This window comes from Chenopodium album, chromosome 27 (genome assembly GCF_948465745.1).
Source record: "Chenopodium album chromosome 27, dcCheAlbu1.1, whole genome shotgun sequence".
NCBI lineage: Eukaryota > Viridiplantae > Streptophyta > Magnoliopsida > Caryophyllales > Amaranthaceae > Chenopodium > Chenopodium album.
The window spans coordinates 20,108,128-20,125,429 of record NC_137860.1 but is presented as its reverse complement, the minus strand read 5'-3'; the positions used below and the strand labels follow the sequence as shown (position 1 = coordinate 20,125,429).

At 36.1% G+C, this 17,302-nt stretch overlaps 2 long non-coding RNA genes across 12 annotated transcripts; both read left to right on the top strand.

The window, feature by feature from the left end:
* Nucleotides 1–805: 805 nt before the first annotated feature.
* LOC145619567 (uncharacterized) lies at nucleotides 806–5,386 on the top strand. 2 transcript variants are annotated; one of them, XR_014108167.1, is made up of 5 exons: nucleotides 806–1,007; nucleotides 1,152–1,482; nucleotides 1,843–2,028; nucleotides 2,700–2,815; nucleotides 5,283–5,386. It is a non-coding gene; the product is annotated as an uncharacterized LOC145619567 (long non-coding RNA). The 2 variants fall into 2 exon arrangements; XR_014108168.1 differs by having other exon boundaries at nucleotides 1,118–1,482.
* Nucleotides 5,387–5,473: 87 nt separating this feature from the next.
* Nucleotides 5,474–11,240, top strand: LOC145619565 (uncharacterized). 10 transcript variants are annotated; one of them, XR_014108162.1, is made up of 8 exons: nucleotides 5,474–5,537; nucleotides 5,632–5,797; nucleotides 5,896–6,311; nucleotides 6,382–6,511; nucleotides 7,060–7,159; nucleotides 7,319–7,359; nucleotides 7,473–8,262; nucleotides 10,613–11,240. It is a non-coding gene; the product is annotated as an uncharacterized LOC145619565 (long non-coding RNA). The 10 variants fall into 10 exon arrangements; XR_014108160.1 differs by having other exon boundaries at nucleotides 6,997–7,159; XR_014108158.1 differs by lacking the exons at nucleotides 7,060–7,159; nucleotides 7,319–7,359 and having other exon boundaries at nucleotides 5,896–6,158; nucleotides 6,264–6,311.
* Nucleotides 11,241–17,302: the final 6,062 nt, after the last annotated feature.

The following is a 17,302-nucleotide window of genomic DNA, read 5'->3' as shown; positions in this document are numbered from 1 at the left end:
GATCACTTAAGAAAAAAGATTACTAAAGAAAGAAAGATAACTTAAGAAACTAGGGCAATTATAAACAATCAAGGCAACTATCTTAAGAGAGAAAAAGAGAAAACAACGACTTAAGAAAAACCATTTTTGAAAATAAAGTCAATTGACTTTGAAGAGGTGTGAAACCAAGCAATTGATTTTATTTTTTAACCTTACCAAAAACATTATTATCAATTTTTATTAAAGTTACCCAATATACATTTCTTTCCAAACTCATTACCTACTTGAAAAAAAAAAATCCCCCCACTTTGCCACATCTCAAAGCAAGAATGACACGTTAAAATTCACAATAGAGGCGCGCGTAGCGCGGGTAGAGGAGGTTACTGTTCAATTGCTTGCACTGTAGCTTAAGAACAGTAAATTCCCTTCGATACCCTTTGTGCTTGAATTACCGTTTTGTCCTTATTGCTTGTTGCCCTTGAGGGGGTGTTTGGTTCAAGTATATTAGGTATAAGGTATGGGTTTGGAATGACCAAAACCCATACCTTGTGTTTGTTTCTTGAAATTTCATTTTTTAAACCCATACCTCAAACCCCAAGGTATGGGTTTTTGAAACCCAAGGGGGGAGGTGGGTATGACTCATTCACTCATACCTATACCTTTATGTTTAAAATTAAAAGGAAAACTACCATTCCAGCATTCCTAGATAAAAACCAAACACATGAAATCAAGTATCAAGTTCCAACCCCATACCACCCAGGTTTCATTCCTCATTCCAAACCCATACCATTATTTGAACCAAACGCCCCCTGACTGAGTTGTTGTCTTACTCTTCGTCCCTGGCCCCTGCTCCTCCTCCCTGCCTTTCCAATTCGCACACGTAAACTGTGGCGGTGGTTGAGTTCCTTTCTAGAAAGGTGGGCTTCGAGCTCTGATTGAAACCCAGAAGGTCTCCGCTTAGACGGTTGTCGTCCTTTGGAGATTAGGCAGCTTCGAGCTCAGATTGGCGTTGTGTCTAAAGCTAACGGGTAATTTTTGTAGATCAAAATTACACAGTTACCTTTGCTTTGCCGTTTACTTTTTGCGATTTGTTAGTTTGTTGGGTTTATAAACAATAATCTTGGGTTTGCGATTTCAGTTTGGTTTAATCTACGGTTGCCTTTAATTATCAGTTTTATTGTTCTGCGTTTTGCTGGAGGCTGCTGTTGCTTTGGCTGGGGGATAGAAGAAGTCATTCGGAGGAAAATGTTTGAATTGAGTCGTAAATTGAGAAATTTGATGGTTAACGAAGCAAACGATGATGGGTTAGTGGCTGAGATTGCGGTTGAGAAAGCTGTTGTTAATGGGGATGTTTTGGTAATTGAGAATTGTGAGAGTGAAGATTTCTATGACCGGCAGAAATCTATGAGTTTTTCGGCTTCTGCTGATAGCGAGGATTATGGTGGTGAGAGGTCGGCTAGGGTAATACTCCCATGGGAGGAGAGTTTTATGATGCTTGGGAAGGTAAATTTTTATTGTTTTTGAATATTTTCATCAAATTATTTGGTTTTGGTATTTGATTCTGTTTTATTGGGCATGTTGTTGTGTAGTACTACAGAATTAGCATTATCTTATAACACTACTTTGTTTAGTTTAGTAATGCAAAGGTAAAGAAGGGAGAAATGATAAAATGGGGTGTAAAGATTGGTCCCGCTAGTTTGCTTTTGGTGAATTTAGAAATGTATACAGTTGCATCTCTTCAAGATGCAACTTAACAGCTTTAGTCAAGAAAATATTGTTGTGAAGGCTCAGTGGCTCACTTGGTCATGTGATTTGTGTTCCCTCAATTATTTGCAGCGTCCACTAATACCTAATCTCTTTTAGTTGCCAGCCTGCTCCGCAACTTTCTACTAGCAGAGAGAGGAATGCGTTCAGCCAATTGCTCTCCAATTTCGTACCCAATGCAGCCACAACAATTGATGTACAATAGAAAGGAGATGAATAACCATGAAAACTCAGTGTACTCGGCGATTTGATCATGATGCTTTCTAATGTTGCTCTGCCACCTCGGTAATTTTTCATGTTATTTGTTTATATCAGTGATGCTTTTACAAGCACTTTTTTGATGCTTTGAAAATGACGCGAATTGCAAATTAGGCTTTAGCTTTAAGGGTCAATTAGGACTAGATGTATCACGGTTTTTTTTTTCTTGTTTAAAAGGAATGTTTGATTGTTACAACAATTAAAACTCTCAATTTAGGAATGTTTATTATAGTTGTTTTGCTGCTAATGTGCCATGAGCTGTTATTGTCAATATCTGTGTATATGCAATTTAATATCAAATTCAGATGTATCAGGTTTTGACGTGTTCATATAATATTATTTGATTAGATAGAAATTGCTAGACGACTAGCGGATCAAAAATTATTTAGCTTTTGATTGGACTATTATCATTGAGTTAAGTTGTGAAATTGGAACTATTAACTCTTGTTTTAAATGCTTTGTTCTTGTAAGCCTTTATTCAGGAAAGTGAGTGATTTTTTCTGTTCAATTAAATGTTGCTGAATTGTTGTATTATTCTTGTTGATTGCCATATTCCTAGCATGAAGTGACCACATAAAGAGCAAGTTTGTGCAGGGAAAATGGGAAATCAACCCCCAAAGTCCCAATACATATCTATATTATATAAGTTTCTTCCTTTTTCTTCTATTCTGACCTTTGTGTGCCTAAAAAACTTGTAGAGTGATCCTGAACTGCTCAAGCCATATCTGGGAATGATCTAAATTGACTAGAGGAGATTTTGCGGCAACTCCATCATCAAAAGACAGCATTGAGGCAAAAAGAAGATGAGGAACTTGTAAGTATCCTGTCTTTGTAGCTATCTTCAACTATAATGTCAATTCATGTGAGAGACAGAGCATCTATTCCCGTAATTCATCATTTGGTGTTCTTTTGGTAAAAACCAATAATGGATCATTGCTCCATGCTGCCTGGATGTAGACCTGGAAAACGGGTCAATTCAGGTCGGGTCAAGTTCAGGTCAGCAAATGTTCGGGTCGGGTTCGGGTCAGGTCGATTCGGGTTTCGGGTCAAATTCGGGTCAAGTTCGGGTCGTGTCTGTTTGGGTCGGGTCAATTCGGGTCGGGTCAATTTTTAGGATTAATTTTCGGGTCAATTTCGAGTCGGGTCAATTTCGGGTCGAGTCAATTCGGGTCGGGTCTATTCCGGTCAAGTTTGTGTCGGATCACCAAAATAAATTCACTTAAAAAATAGTTGGAAAAATAAAGTTAAGTTAAAAAAATATAAAAAAATCGTGAGTACCTATTACTTAGGAAAGAAAGAAGCCCTAAACTAAGTAATTCACCATTTCATCCTATTCACTTTAGGATTCAGGTCAATTCGGGTCAATTAATTCGGGTTAAAATCGGGTCGGGTCACTTCGGGTTTCGGGTCGGGTCAAGTTCGGGTTTCGGGTCAATTTCGGGTCGGGTCACTTTGGGTCATCGGGTCATGTTCGGGTCAACTCCATTTCGGGTCGGGTTCGGGTCATTTTCGGGTCAATGGTTTCGGGTCAACTTTCGAGTTACGGGTCGGGTCATTCGGGTCGGGCCAATCGGGTCGGGGTCAGGATTGCCAGGTCTACCTGGATGTATAAATTTGTCTTGATATTACTCTGTTTGGAATTACAGTCAAGTATATTATTTTGGGGTGCTAAGAAAGATATATCACATGCCCTAAAATAGAATAAGACTGGTTAGATTTCCAATGTCAACTTCAAATGAACTTTAATGGTGTTCGAACTTCAAATGGCAATTTTTATATATGAAGGTTTAGGACTTTGATTATGCAATATTTAGCATTTGCTGGACTTTGATTATGCAATAGACGAATGGTATTTCTAAGAAGATTATATGCTTCAAAGTGCAACACCAGAAACAGGTTCATCTAAAAATATACAGATTTAACTTTCAGAAAGTACATAAACCAAAATGCAGGATTGCATTAAAACAACATCCAACACTCCAGTCACCAATAACACCTAATTTTTGTCCGAATTCAGTCATCAAAATATATATATACAAACAGCATCACCTAAATCATAGGTCTATTTCCCCCGTTCAGTAGTTGCTAGAAACTAAAATTGTGCAGTTATCAAAGGGTTTAAACATCCAAGATTATATGTGGTATGTATAGAAACTTGAGCAAACTTTTCAGCAGCATTCATCTTGTGTGTGCTTCACTTTCTTATTTTAAGTATGTTTTGCATTGATTTTCGAAGGTCGTACATTGTTAGGGAGAAAGTTTGCTTTCTTAATAAAACAATAAGGCAATCAATCTCATATGGCTGGTGTTGATTTTAGTTAGCTTAGGTTACGTGATTATTATAGCACCTTTGATGATTCGCCATTGCAACTCCACACAACTTAAGCAATATTTCTAAGGGAATTCTAACTGGTTCTCTCATGGCATCATCTCATCATAAAAAGTTGGTATTAGGGTGTCAGTTATTAATTTATGGTAGGATTTACTCATTCAAGTTGATATCATATAATCTTTTTTCAAAGCTTACTTATCTTTTGTCTTCCTAAATTTGCTAGCTTGTACAAATCCCCGTTTTCAATATTTCTTATCAAAGGCTCGATCTTTTCCCTATGATTTCTATGTTGATTGTGGGTGTGTGAGTCCAGAGTATGAGTCCATTACAGTTCCTTGCTATGAGAATTTTTACCAACTCATGTTTGTTTAGAATTTGCATAATTGAAATAGTTGTCACCAATTAGTATTTGATGTTCATTTAATGAGAGTTAGAGGTAGTAGCCATTTGATGGCTTTTCTTTTTGCTAAGGGGTTTGCTCTGGGTCATATATTCATTCAAGTTACAGGGGTAGAGACCATAATGAGTTATGACTTAAGATGTTGAGTTTTCAATTATTTGCCAGTTGCTAGGGTATGTGAAATGCTTAGTTATATTATGAATCCATAGGATTGTTTTCTTCTATTGAAGCGGCTTAAGAGCTTTTTTTCCCCTTCGTTGAAGTGGCTCATGTGGTGAGATATTTTAGGGTTTCTGGTTGCTAATATTTATTTGATTGCATGTTTTAATAATCTTGATTATTTGTAATTAGGTTAATGTTCATCAGTAATTTATTTTCTAGTAATATGATTCTTCTAAGTTGGATTATTGTATTGATAATCAAACTGATTTTATTTCAATAAGTTAAGACCACCTGCAAAGTAAATCAAACGAAAAATTCTCCATTTTTGTAACAACTACTATGATTTTATTTTATTTTATGACTGATTCAGTATTTGGTGTTGTACAGATGTGTCAACTACTATGATTGTTCAGATAGGGCCAGTGGTTGATTTTTTTTATTGCTAATCAGAATGTTAGCTTGGGATCCCTATTCTATTGACTGGAATAAGGTATCGACCTTTTCTGTGCTGCAAGCAGTTTGTAAAAATGTTTGATTCAATGTTCAACTTATTGACATTTGGATATGCAATGCTACAAGCAAAAAGAATGCTTAAGAATTCAAAATTATTGGTTTGAGTGAAAAGCCATGCAGAGAGCAGACGTATGTCTTATTTTCTAGAAGTTAGTTTTGTACTTTTTCATTGTACTTTATCTGGTAATATAATAGAGTCTTCTGCTTTGTACCTGCAATGTAGCTTCTCCTTGAGCCAACGAGGTAATGAAAATGGTGAAGGTGAGGCTCTAGAAGTTACAGTGTATGACTACTTTGTTAACAATCGCAAAATTGAGTTGCGTTACTCTGCTGACTTACGATGCATCAACGCTCGGAAGCCTAAGCGACCAACTTTCTTCCCATTGGAGGTGAACCTTGAGTTTGAAGTTACTTGCTTGTTTCTGCATTGCGACATGTTAAATGCTGTCTTTCACAAGTCTAATATTTTTCTTTGGTGTCTCTTCAGCGGTACACAAAATCTTTATCTGGTCCTCAGTGTGCGTCATTGGTTGAAAAATCTAGGCAAAAGCCCCAGGAGAATGAGTGTCCTTTCTCACGTAGCCACGTAGGTTCCCATTATGCATTAGTGATGCATGTTACCTAGGTGTTTTGATTGGCTCTGGTCTGAAGGTAAGCAATTATGATGCTGAACCTATGCTTTGTTCTTGTGGAGTCACAATACACAGTGCGTTTACTCAAATCAATGGATGTGTTTTTCCGGCTCCGAAGGTATGCATATTTCACCATCTGTATTATATGAAGTAATGACTGTTTATAGATGGATTTCTCACATTTTAAATTTTCTGGCTTGGTTTCTGCTTAAATGTGGAAAAGGGGAAGATTTTTTTTCCCTGTAGTGGTCGCTGGAATTTCAATAACAAGGTGTGATTTGTTCATCTGATCAGTTAAGTTTGTTTGTAGTTCTGCTCTTTAATATCTTGTTCTTCTGCAGCAACTTGTACAACCATCAAAGATTGAGCGCTGGGCTGTGGTCAATATGTCAACTTCTCTGCCCGATGTCAATATAAGTTGGAAATCAATCAATATAGCTTTTGGGTGGTTTATTTTGTAAAGTTGGAAAGGTACATTTATTTTGTAAAGTGGTTTGCATGCTACTTTTGTCGGTTATCAACTTTACACCTACTGTTATAACTAATCGAATTGATCCATGGTTCCATGCTTAATCTCTGTACATAAAAAAAAATGAATTTGTTATGAAATTTGATGCATCACGTTGATCACTATTCATGTCTGATGGTAGTGTGTAGATCAATAGGGTGGTGCTAGATTTTGGGTTGCAAAAGAAGGAAGAACATTGGATGTGTTCTGGTTCTTAAAGCCTTGCACACTGTCTAGCTAATGAGCACAGTTTAGGCATAATAATTCTTTTGATTTTTTCATACATATCATCATTAGTTTTTTTTAGGGGTGAAAGAAGACCAGGATCCAAATAATCCATTCAATTTGTGAAATAGCAGTAAATCTGTAGGTTTTGTGTGATTTAGATTTTTGGGTTTAGGGTGTATTAAGATCAAGGGTTTTTGATGGGTTTTGTTTTGGGTTGCAGCTAGAAGACAAGGAGATGCTTGTGCTCCATTCTAATGTCATAGTATTGCTTCTGCTATTATAGGAGGTCAGGTTTTATTGGGTTGGCGAACTGGCTCCGGTTGGGAAGCTTGACGGAAGATTGGTTGTCTAATAAGGAGAACTTTAGTGTGCAGAGTTATGAGGTTGGGATTGCTAGATACTTATGAAACCATTGCCAATCCCTAACAGAAATCACTTCTGCACTTTTTTCCTGTTTAATATTTTGTTTAAATTTAAAGTTTTGGTTTGAGGGGTGATTAGTGAATGTTGCATAATGGATTTCATTTCTTTTGGATATATAGGAATTATTTGTTTCATTTTGAGCTATGGTTAGCAATTAGGGGTGAGCAGTTTGTTTCATTTCTTTCAATTCTCCTGCATCTTAAAATTACATTTAGGCTATGATATGTGTCTTTCTTAAAGTGATGTTATTTGACAATTTTATTCTGATTTCAGCACATAGCAGAGGTTGCTGCCTTGCTGCTAATCCTCAGATGGTTTTGCCTGTCTCATACCTTCAATGTAATCAATGGTCGATCTCATGCCGGGAACAAGCTTGCAATGCAGGAGGCAATGAAGATGGGTAGTGAAGTGTACCACCACTTGAAGGTAGTATATACCTTATCTTAATGCATCATACTTTAAATTTAGGCCTCTGCAATATCACTGCAATTGGATTTGGCTAATGATCGCCTAATTTTTAAATTTTATTTTCTTGCTTTGTTTTAATCTCACTTTTGAGGTTTGAACTTAAAGTTTATCAATATCAATTTAAATAATGATTTGATCGTAATTGTGTCTACAACTTTGTTTAATTTCCCTTCGGTCAATAATCTTTATTTGATATTTTTCAATATTTTGCTTTGAATATTAATTTTTTCGTATTACAATATCATGTAACTTTGCCATTTTAGCTTGTATTGTGTTTTAGATATTTTTTCGTAGTACAATATCATCAAATCAGAGGACTAATTTAGGTTCAGTGTTGCATTTTGGCATACATTCAATGTAACAAGAGGTGATCCATTCGGCGCTCTCACAAAACATTGGTCATGGGAAGATGGCACCAATTCTTTGGCCATGGCAAAGAGAAGAAGTAAGATCGATGCACTCACTACCTTCCAGGTCAAAATTAACAGTGCCTTTTTTTCTGCAGTGATAGCTAACTTCAAATTCATTAATAAGCTAGGAGTCGAGTTTTGGTGCTTCCATGATAGAGATAGCTCTAGACGGTAAAACTTTAGAGGTACGCTAACTTTCTTAGACCTGGATATGAAGTTGAATCTTGAATTGATACTAAATAGGGCTGGAAAAAGTGATGGGCCTGAAGTGAAACAACCCAATTTTGATGTGCAATTTTCTGATATCAATAGTAAAAACCTATATGCTAGCTAATTTGGATTTGCATGTTTTTTCTTCTATAATATTTTCTGTTTTATTTGGAGATTTAAAGATTACAAATGTCTGTTGTAGAAAACTAACAAAAATATGGATGAAGTATGTAGTAGCTTTACCTAAGGAATTGCAGGTATGTTGTATTGAGTCTTTGGCTCTCTTTTTCTGTTTGCTAATTCATATGAGTATTATATGAATCAAGGATAACTAATGTTATGCAAATTGGTATTGAAGGTATCATGAAAATTGAGAAACATAATGACTTGAAAATATACATTCTGGCATACTAAAGGAAGTTAAACTTCTGAATTCTTATGTCTGATGTCTTAGTTAATTATATTGCATGAATACTAACCTGCCTGTATGGGTGGATAGCAAGTTTCTGAGATGAGCCACGACTCTGCTCAAGCTACACGTTACTGATCAATTAATTCACATTTTGCAATAAAGCAATCTAGATTACTTAAGTTGATACTTATTTTTACTAATATGATCTTTTAAGTTTCAAAAGCTAATAATTACTTTCATTTAATCTTCTCTTGCTTATGCCAACTTAATGGTAGAATATAATTAGATGTGAGGTGTACTACTTAAAGGTTTCTGCATTTTTTAGTTTTGAAGCTTGCTCAAATGTTCATATATACATTTTGGCTATTGCTCTTATAAACAGTTTGAGGTTTTGTATATTTTCATGTATTTTTTAAAATTTTTTGGTTTGATCTTTATTTTTTTTTTTTTTTTTTTGCTTTTGTAGTTATGTGTTTATAAATTAAGTTGCATTTTTTATGTCCTGTGTGTATACCTTCCTCACTTTCATCTCAGTTTTATGTGTTGACTCATGTGGAGTTGAATTTTGGAAGTCTTATGACAGAAGAGGAAAGATAGTGATGTAGTTGGTTGGAGGTGTAGAATTGGAAGAAGTGAGTGAATTAAAGCAGTGAGAAACACGAGGAAATAACACAAGGCTTCCTATAATGTATGAACTAAGATTTAAGGGGAAAAAGTAAGAGAGGAGGGCGTTGATGAGGGAAAAAGAGTACAGGTTGGAACTGCATAAAGAGGGAGAAGAAGAGAGGGGTATAATTAGTGAGGGATGGAAGGAGGGAGATAGTGAAGAGGAGGTAAAATTAACAAGATTTGAAAACGAGGTTATAGAATTTAAGAAAAAAAGAAGGATAGCTAGCAAATTTTCGAGAAATAGACACCTTGTTGTTTTGTTTTTGGAAGATGCAAGTGTCTTGAACCCAGAACATTTATACAGTATATGCTTGCTTACATTGGTAAGCTGAATGTTATAAGCTGGTTGTTGATGATTGATTTATTTTAGTTTAAATTACATGTACGAAAATTATTCTTCATAGTATACAGAGAGATTCAGAATCTCAGAATTGAATAGAAAGTATCAGTGTTTTAACTGTGTTTCCTACCATTGTTGTTCTGATAAAATCAATGACTTCAGTGGTAGCACTCTGTATATTGAATTATACATGCATGGCAATATTTCTGGTTTCATTAGTTTAAAAAAAAAAAAAAAAAAAATTCTGGTTTCATTATTGTGTCAATTCATAATATCATAATAAAACCAATATGTAAGTACACTAAGTAGCAACCACGCTATTATGAACTAATTGATAATACTTTTGTAAACTCATCTAAAGTAGAAACTATCTTGGTTCCAACTTTTATCTTATCTGTTATTACAGTTCTTAATATTTCATATATGAAGTATGCTAAAATAGCGGTTGGTCTTCTAATAAAGATTCAGCTTATATAAAATAATACTACATCAGTACAGTCCATTATATAATCTAAGGTTGTTAACTTAATCTGGGGATAAACAATTACAGAGTTTTTAGTTTAAATAAGCATATTAGATCATAAATGAGGTTATAAAAGTTGGGGTAAAGAGAGATGCAAAAGAGAGAGAGAGAGAGAGAGAGAGAGAGATCATGTAAGAACGGACTTTTTAGAAGTGTTAGAATTGGAAGCTAGCAGGAGAGGTAGGGTAAGGAGAAAGCAGGTTGTGAAATCAAATTTCTGGGTTGATTTTTATTTTTCTAAAATTTGCTTTTATTTTCAAATGTAATTGTTGCAATTGCTTTTATGATCATGTTTTGGTGTAGTTTTTGGATTATTTTGGACTGATTTGGATATGATCGTTGATAATTGAAGTTGGTAATATTTTTATTTTGATTTTCCAGGTTGACTTTGATCGTTGATAATTGAAGTTGTTCATTCTCCATTAGTTAAACTGGATCTCTTCCACTCATTTCCAACTTTCTCTCCTGATCTCCTCCTCTCACTTTCACTTTCACTTTCTTGACATACTCCATTCAAGCATACTCGGAGTTTTCCAAGGGGCTTATGTTCTTTCTCCTCCATTGAGATCCAAGGCCACTTTCACCATACCCTACAATAATAATCTTTTTTCCTTCACTTTCTTCTTTGAGAAATTGAGCTGAAATTTGTTCTTGTACAATTGTTATTTCGATGTTTATTGCTTTGTACATGAAGACTCCTTGGGCTATCTCTAACTAGTATAAAATTTAAGGAGAGATTTCACTCACTCAAGTAGGCGTTTGCATAATAATATTGCTTTGCCCTGCATTATCTGACGTTTTTTCCTTTGTAGTTTAGGGTTAGTTGGAAGAGAGAAAAAGGGAAGGAGGGAGAGAGAGAGATAGAGGGAAGGCTGAGAGACGAGGAGTACGAAATAGAGTAGGAGTAACTCTATATTTTTGAATTGAATACATTATTTGTTAGTCTCTTGAAATCTGTTTGAGATATTCTGAAAATGCCTAGATATTTCAGTTGTATGCTCGTTGATAACTTCGAATATGTTGCATATTTCTTCTTTATTTTAGAATTATTGGAAGGGAAAAGAGAAAAGTTGTTCCTAATGATGACCATTCTCTATGATTAGGCACATAAAACGCTTTTTAACCCGCTCTATAAACTTTATACATCGCTTAATAAAATAACAATTCTATTTAAAATGATCCCTATTCCCTTTTTGTAGATGTACGGAGGAGAGAGAAAGAGAGATATGGTCACTTAATTGCCAATTTTATGCGCTCAAAACTTAATATTAATGTGATAGTTTGTATAGAAAGTCAAATTGATTAATATTATATTTAGAACAAAAAATTCAAACTTCAGAATCAAGCTTGATAGAGGGGGAGGAAGTGGGAGATAAAAAAGGAGAAGCAAAGGGGGGAGAGAGAGAGTGAGAGAGAGGGGGGAAAGGGAGAGGAAAAGGAAGAGATAGAGAGAAAAAAAAGGATGTGGCCTGGGAGAGGGCGGGAGAGGAACATGCATAGAGGGATGTGTTGAGAGAAAAGAAGCCAAGTTGGAGAAAGGCCAGGAATGAGAGAGGGGGTCGAGAGAATGAAAAGGGGACAGGAGACTGAAAAGGGCCAAGGGATAGAGGGCAATCTAGGAGTAAAGAGGAGAGGAAGTGGCACACCGAGAAAGAAGAGAGGCCAGGAGAGAGAGAAAGAAAAAAGGGATAGGGAAAGAGATAGAGGGTGAAAAAGAGGGTCCGGGAGTGAGGAGCTGAAAGACGAGAGAGAGAGAAAGAGAAGTTAGGAGAAAAAGGCGAGTGAAATTAAGAGAGAATGAAAACTAGGGTCACGAGCGATAAGGGTCGATAGAAAAAGAAATAAAACAATAAAGGAAAAGAGGGGTTGAGAGAGAGAGAGAGAGAGAGAGAGGCTAAAAGAAAAAGGCAGATAGAGAGAAGCTAAGAAAACTAAAGGGGACTAGGGAGGGGGGTTGGGGGGAAAGTGAACAAGTGTAACCTATAATTTTCAAAGCCTTTTGGAGGATGGAATAAGGGCATGAACAATTAGAAAGTAAGAAAGAGACTAAGAGAAAGAGTATGGAGCCATGGGCTAATAAAGGAATGAACGAGTAATATGGAACAAATTTTGATCTATAATTTTTCGATCCATTAAAAAGGGTGGGGGGGGGGGGGGGGGAGAGAGAGAGAGAGAGAGAGAGAGAGAGAGAGAGAGAGAGGATTTAAGGCAACAGACGAAGGAAGAGGTGTAAACATTTCAATAGACCATTTTGAGTATTTAATTGTGGGGGAGACTTAGAAGCTATGGAGGAGGAAAATAGAGAAAAATGGGAATGTGAAATAAAGAAGGTAAAATAGCGATGAGTTTGAAGGAAGGAGAAAAGGATGAAAAACTCTTTAGAGAATTATCTTTAGTAGTATTCAAGGAGTAGTTAAACAATACTTTTCAAAAAGATTTTAAATAATTTTGTAATCATATGTATTAAAATGTGGAGGATGTACCCATCAAATTATCCATATATGGGGAATCAAGAAAGGGCATACATGGAACATAATTTGTGAGAGGTGAACAAGTGTTACCTATAATTTTCAAAGAAAGAGCATGTAGACAAGCTAAGGGGATGAAAAATAGAGAAAGAGAGAAGAGGTTTGGAGTAATAAAGGAAGAAATAGGTCAGAACAAAACACGTTAAGAGACCATTTTTAGTGCTTAATTGTAGAAAAGACACAACAACTACAAAGCGAGGAGAAAGAGATAAAGAGAACTATAATAATAATAATAATAATAATAATAATAATAATAATAAAAGTCTATTTTTAAGAATGTAATAAAATAATAGATAAATAGTACTTTTGAAAAGATTTTAATAATTAAGTGTAAACATGTAGAGGAACATAGAAAAGAAAACAAAAAAGAAAAGAAGCATGCTAAGATAGAATGGCTAGGGTACATCGAAACCTTATTAGAGGAAAACAATTGAGAGTTGGGGGTGAGGGTGGGAGTTGAACGCAAGTAAAGATTATTTAAATAAATTTTGCAAAATTATAAAGTAGAGAAGGATGAAATAAAAGATAAAAAAATAAATAGAGATATAGTCACTTAATTGCCAATCTTATTTGCTTATTACTTAATATTAATGAGATACTTTATGTAGTAGAAAGTCAAATTGATTTATAACACATATAATACAAAAAATTAAAACTTAAGGTAGAATCGTGGTAGAGGGTTAGAAGGAGTGGGAGACATAAAGAAAAAAAGGATAGGATATGAGAGATAGCGAGAGAGGGACAGGGAGAGAGGGATACGTCCAGTGAGAAGAAGCGAAGTTAGAGAAGGGCCGGGAAAGAGAGATGGGTGAAAAAGAAAAAGGGGCCATAGAAGATGAGAATAGAAGAGGGGGGAGGTAAGAGAGGGCATGTCAGGAGAAAAGAGGGATCATGAGAGAGAAAATGAAATAGAGAGTAGTGAAAATGGAGTTGGAAGAAGAGAGAAAAAGTGAAAGAAGAGTTGGGAGAAAAAAAGAATAAAATATAAAGAAAATGAGAAAGTTGACCATGAGAGAGATAAGGGTTGAAATAGAAAGAAATAGAACAATAAAAGAAAAGAAGGGATGGGGAAGAGAGATAAATAGATAGATAAAGTGATAAAGATGGAGAGATATGATGGGAGAAAGAGAAGGCTCGGGAGAGAAAAAGGGAGAGGGAGGCCAAAAGAAAGAGGGAGATAGAGAGAAGGTGGGAGAAATAAAGGGGCCTGGGGAGAGAGGTGAGGATCGAGGGGAAGGGAGCAAGTGTAACCTATAATTTTATAATTTATTATATTTTTAATTACAAAAAGTAAAATTACAAGATATTTAAAGAATTTTACAAGATCTTTTACCCTAAAACCTTTTTAAAATATTTACAATATATTTCTGATCTTTTTAAAAAAAGTGAAGTTACAAAATATCCAAAGAAATGTACTACCTTTTTGTTAACACGTAGATAATCATAGGTAGAAATATTTAACTTTTTTGCATCGAGAAAGAGAGAGGGAGTTATTAGAGAGATTGTTGAGAGAAGAGAAAAGGGCTACGAGAGAGAAAAAAGGACAAGGGGAAGAGGGATCAAGAGCGTGAGTAAGGGCAAGCCTAAATAGAAAGAGGGCAGGCTAAAAGAGGAGAGACCATGCCGAGAAAGAAGAAGGGTCGGGACTCGGGAGAAGAGAGAGTGATAGGAAAAGGGACTAGGGGAGGAGTCGAATAAGTGAAAGGGATAGATATGGGTTAGAAAAAAAATTGAGAAGAAAGAGGAAGAGAGAGGAAAAAAAGGGGTAAGAGAGAAAGACAACAGTTGGAAGAGAATAAAAAGAGAAATAGAAAGAGAGGGTCCGTGAGAGAGAAAGATAAAGTGATTTAGAAATAGATGGGTTGGGGAAGAGAAAAGTGTCAGGAGAGAAAGATAGAGGAAGGTTAAAAAAGAGGATGATAGTAAGGAGAAGCTAGGAGAAAAAGAGGGGCTGATGGGAGAAAGGGAGAAAACTTATGTGTTGCTAACTGTAAGGAGGGTGTTCCCATCGTAGGGGAGCTTTCTCATTTGATTCCCATGGATCTTTAAAAGCCTAGGACTTTACACTTGTTAGGGTGTATTAGGATTTGAATTCTTGACTGTTTGGGGGACCTTGAATTAGAATTGATTCTATTATTACGCTTTTTTGTAAAAAACAAGTAGGAGTCGCCAATGAGTTTTAGGAAAACTCATAAACCTCGTTCATGCCTTTCTCCCAAGTGGAGTTCATGGGATAATTAGCACGAATCGTAAGTTTACCCATGCCCAAATTAGTCTACATAAACCAGAAATGAGTTCAGGAGCGAGGGTACTAAGATAACGTTCCCTTTAGAGGGGAATCGCTATCCTAGCCCTAGTGCGGCCTCTACTAGCTCTTCCTTTTTCACAATTTCATCACCAAACAATACATGCAACGTGACACCTAAAACTAAGTTAGTTGATTTTATTTACACGCATCAATCACGTAGGAATTACATTGCAAAGTTGTTATTCTTTATTTAATTCAAATTCGTGAAAAGAACAAAATAAACAAGATTCGCCTTAGCTTAAGTGATCAATCAACAATTAATTATTTAATTCTATTCTTATTTAACGCAAGATACTATGTGGATTTGATTAATTAAAAATCCGTTTAAAGTGGTCAAACAACACTAATTAATTGATTAAAGTTATTTTAAACAATAAAATAAATATGACTGATCTAAGTGCTCGGGATTTTACCACTTCTCTTTGCTAGATCTTCGTTTAGAACACTTATGGACTCATTCTTGTTCGAGAACCTCCACCGTAGTTACAAGTATGAAGGGGGTGAGTGTTTAAGACAAGAGGGTTTGGTAGCACACAAGTTCACAAAGTTTCTGCTAGAGTTTTAGGTTAACTTCCGTTTGTTTGAGCCTCGTATTAAGCCTCTATTTATTGGGAATGGGTGCGTTTAGGGATTTGCACCCCACAGTTAAGTATAATGCATTGTTGTGGGTAGTGTCTTTTGAAGGCAAATCATCATTAGAAAAAATGATTGATTTGTCGGATTTCTCGATAGTAAGCAAGCTAATGAGAGCCTGGGGAGTTGTGTCTGTACTTACAGACAAAGCCGTTAGAGCATTCATAAGAGAATTCCTATGTTCTTTAGAAGTATTTAGGAGTTCCCAAATGCTAACATTCGCCTTGGATTGGCGAAGTTGTTTAACCAATGGATCTTCCACCTCAAGTGGAGGTGGTATTGAATTTTACACTCGACCTTGAGTTTGATTTTGTGTGGTCAAAGATCCACTTGGTGGTGCTTGGTAAACTCACCTAGAACGAGTTAGATGATCTATCTCATTTGGGTTAGTTGTAGGACTCGTGAACGAACTTTCTTCTAGAGGCTTTGAGTGCGCCTCCATTTCAATATGCTCCATGAGTTGTGCTTGATGCCATTGTTCATCCAAGGAGAGATTTGATAAGTCTTGTGATTTCCCCAAGAAATGATTCCAATCAAGCGCTCCACTTGTCTCATTTTGTAGACAAGGTGGAGGTGGGATGGCGGCGTACTTAGAGACATATAAGTCTTGAAAGTCGTCATCCCATAACCCACACACTTCATTAGTTGCCCCTATGAGTGTTGTGGTTAGAGGCTTCCCTATAGGTGTGATATAGTCCAAAGGATTGAACGTATCACTTCCCATATGATCCTCATCAATGTGAAATGTCCCTAATGGGGATACATTGTTGTTGGGTTTAGGTGTGGGAATTCTCCCATCGTCTACTAGATCTTGAACCTTGTGCTTTAGGACATAGCAACGTTCAGTATCATGCCCAACGCCTCTATGATAAGCACAATAAGCATTGCCATCCCATTGAGCGTATCTTCTTTCTGGTCGAGTGGGTGGTGTTGGCCCTGTTGGTGCAAGTAAACCTTTTTCACTTAATTTTTCTAGCAAATCCTTGCAACTCACAGGAAATGGTGTAAATTTTCTTTCTTTAGTCCATCTTCTTCGAGGATCATTACTGTGATATTGAGTTGTGCTATTATATTGCGTAGAAGTCGTAAATACATCAATAGAGGATGAAGTGTTATCATTCCCCTTTTTGTAGTTATTCTTAGGTTGATGATGATGAGGCTTATTTGCTTTTTCTTTAGCAAGATCATCTTCAATCCTAGTAGCCATAGAATAGACCTTTTGAAAAGTTTCTAAACCAAGGTAGTGTAGATGCTTGTTGTACTTTCATGACAATTGTCAATGAATTTTTGTACTAACTCGAGTTTTGGTGGCCTTTGGGCAAGCTGAGCCGCCTTTTCTCGCCATCTACCATAGAAAGCAAGGAAACCTTTATCGTCGCCTTGCTTAAGCATTTCAAGTTCACGTAGAGTCGATTTGAACTTTACGTTACTCTCATATTGGGTAATGAAAGCCGAAACTACATCTTCCCATGTTTTGAATTTCGGATCTAGCCCATAGTACCACTCTCTTGCGGTTGGGTCTAGAGATAAATGGAAAGTCAAAGCATAAAGCTTAGGATCATCTCCCTTTAACGCCATGGTGCTAGTAAAACACATTAAATG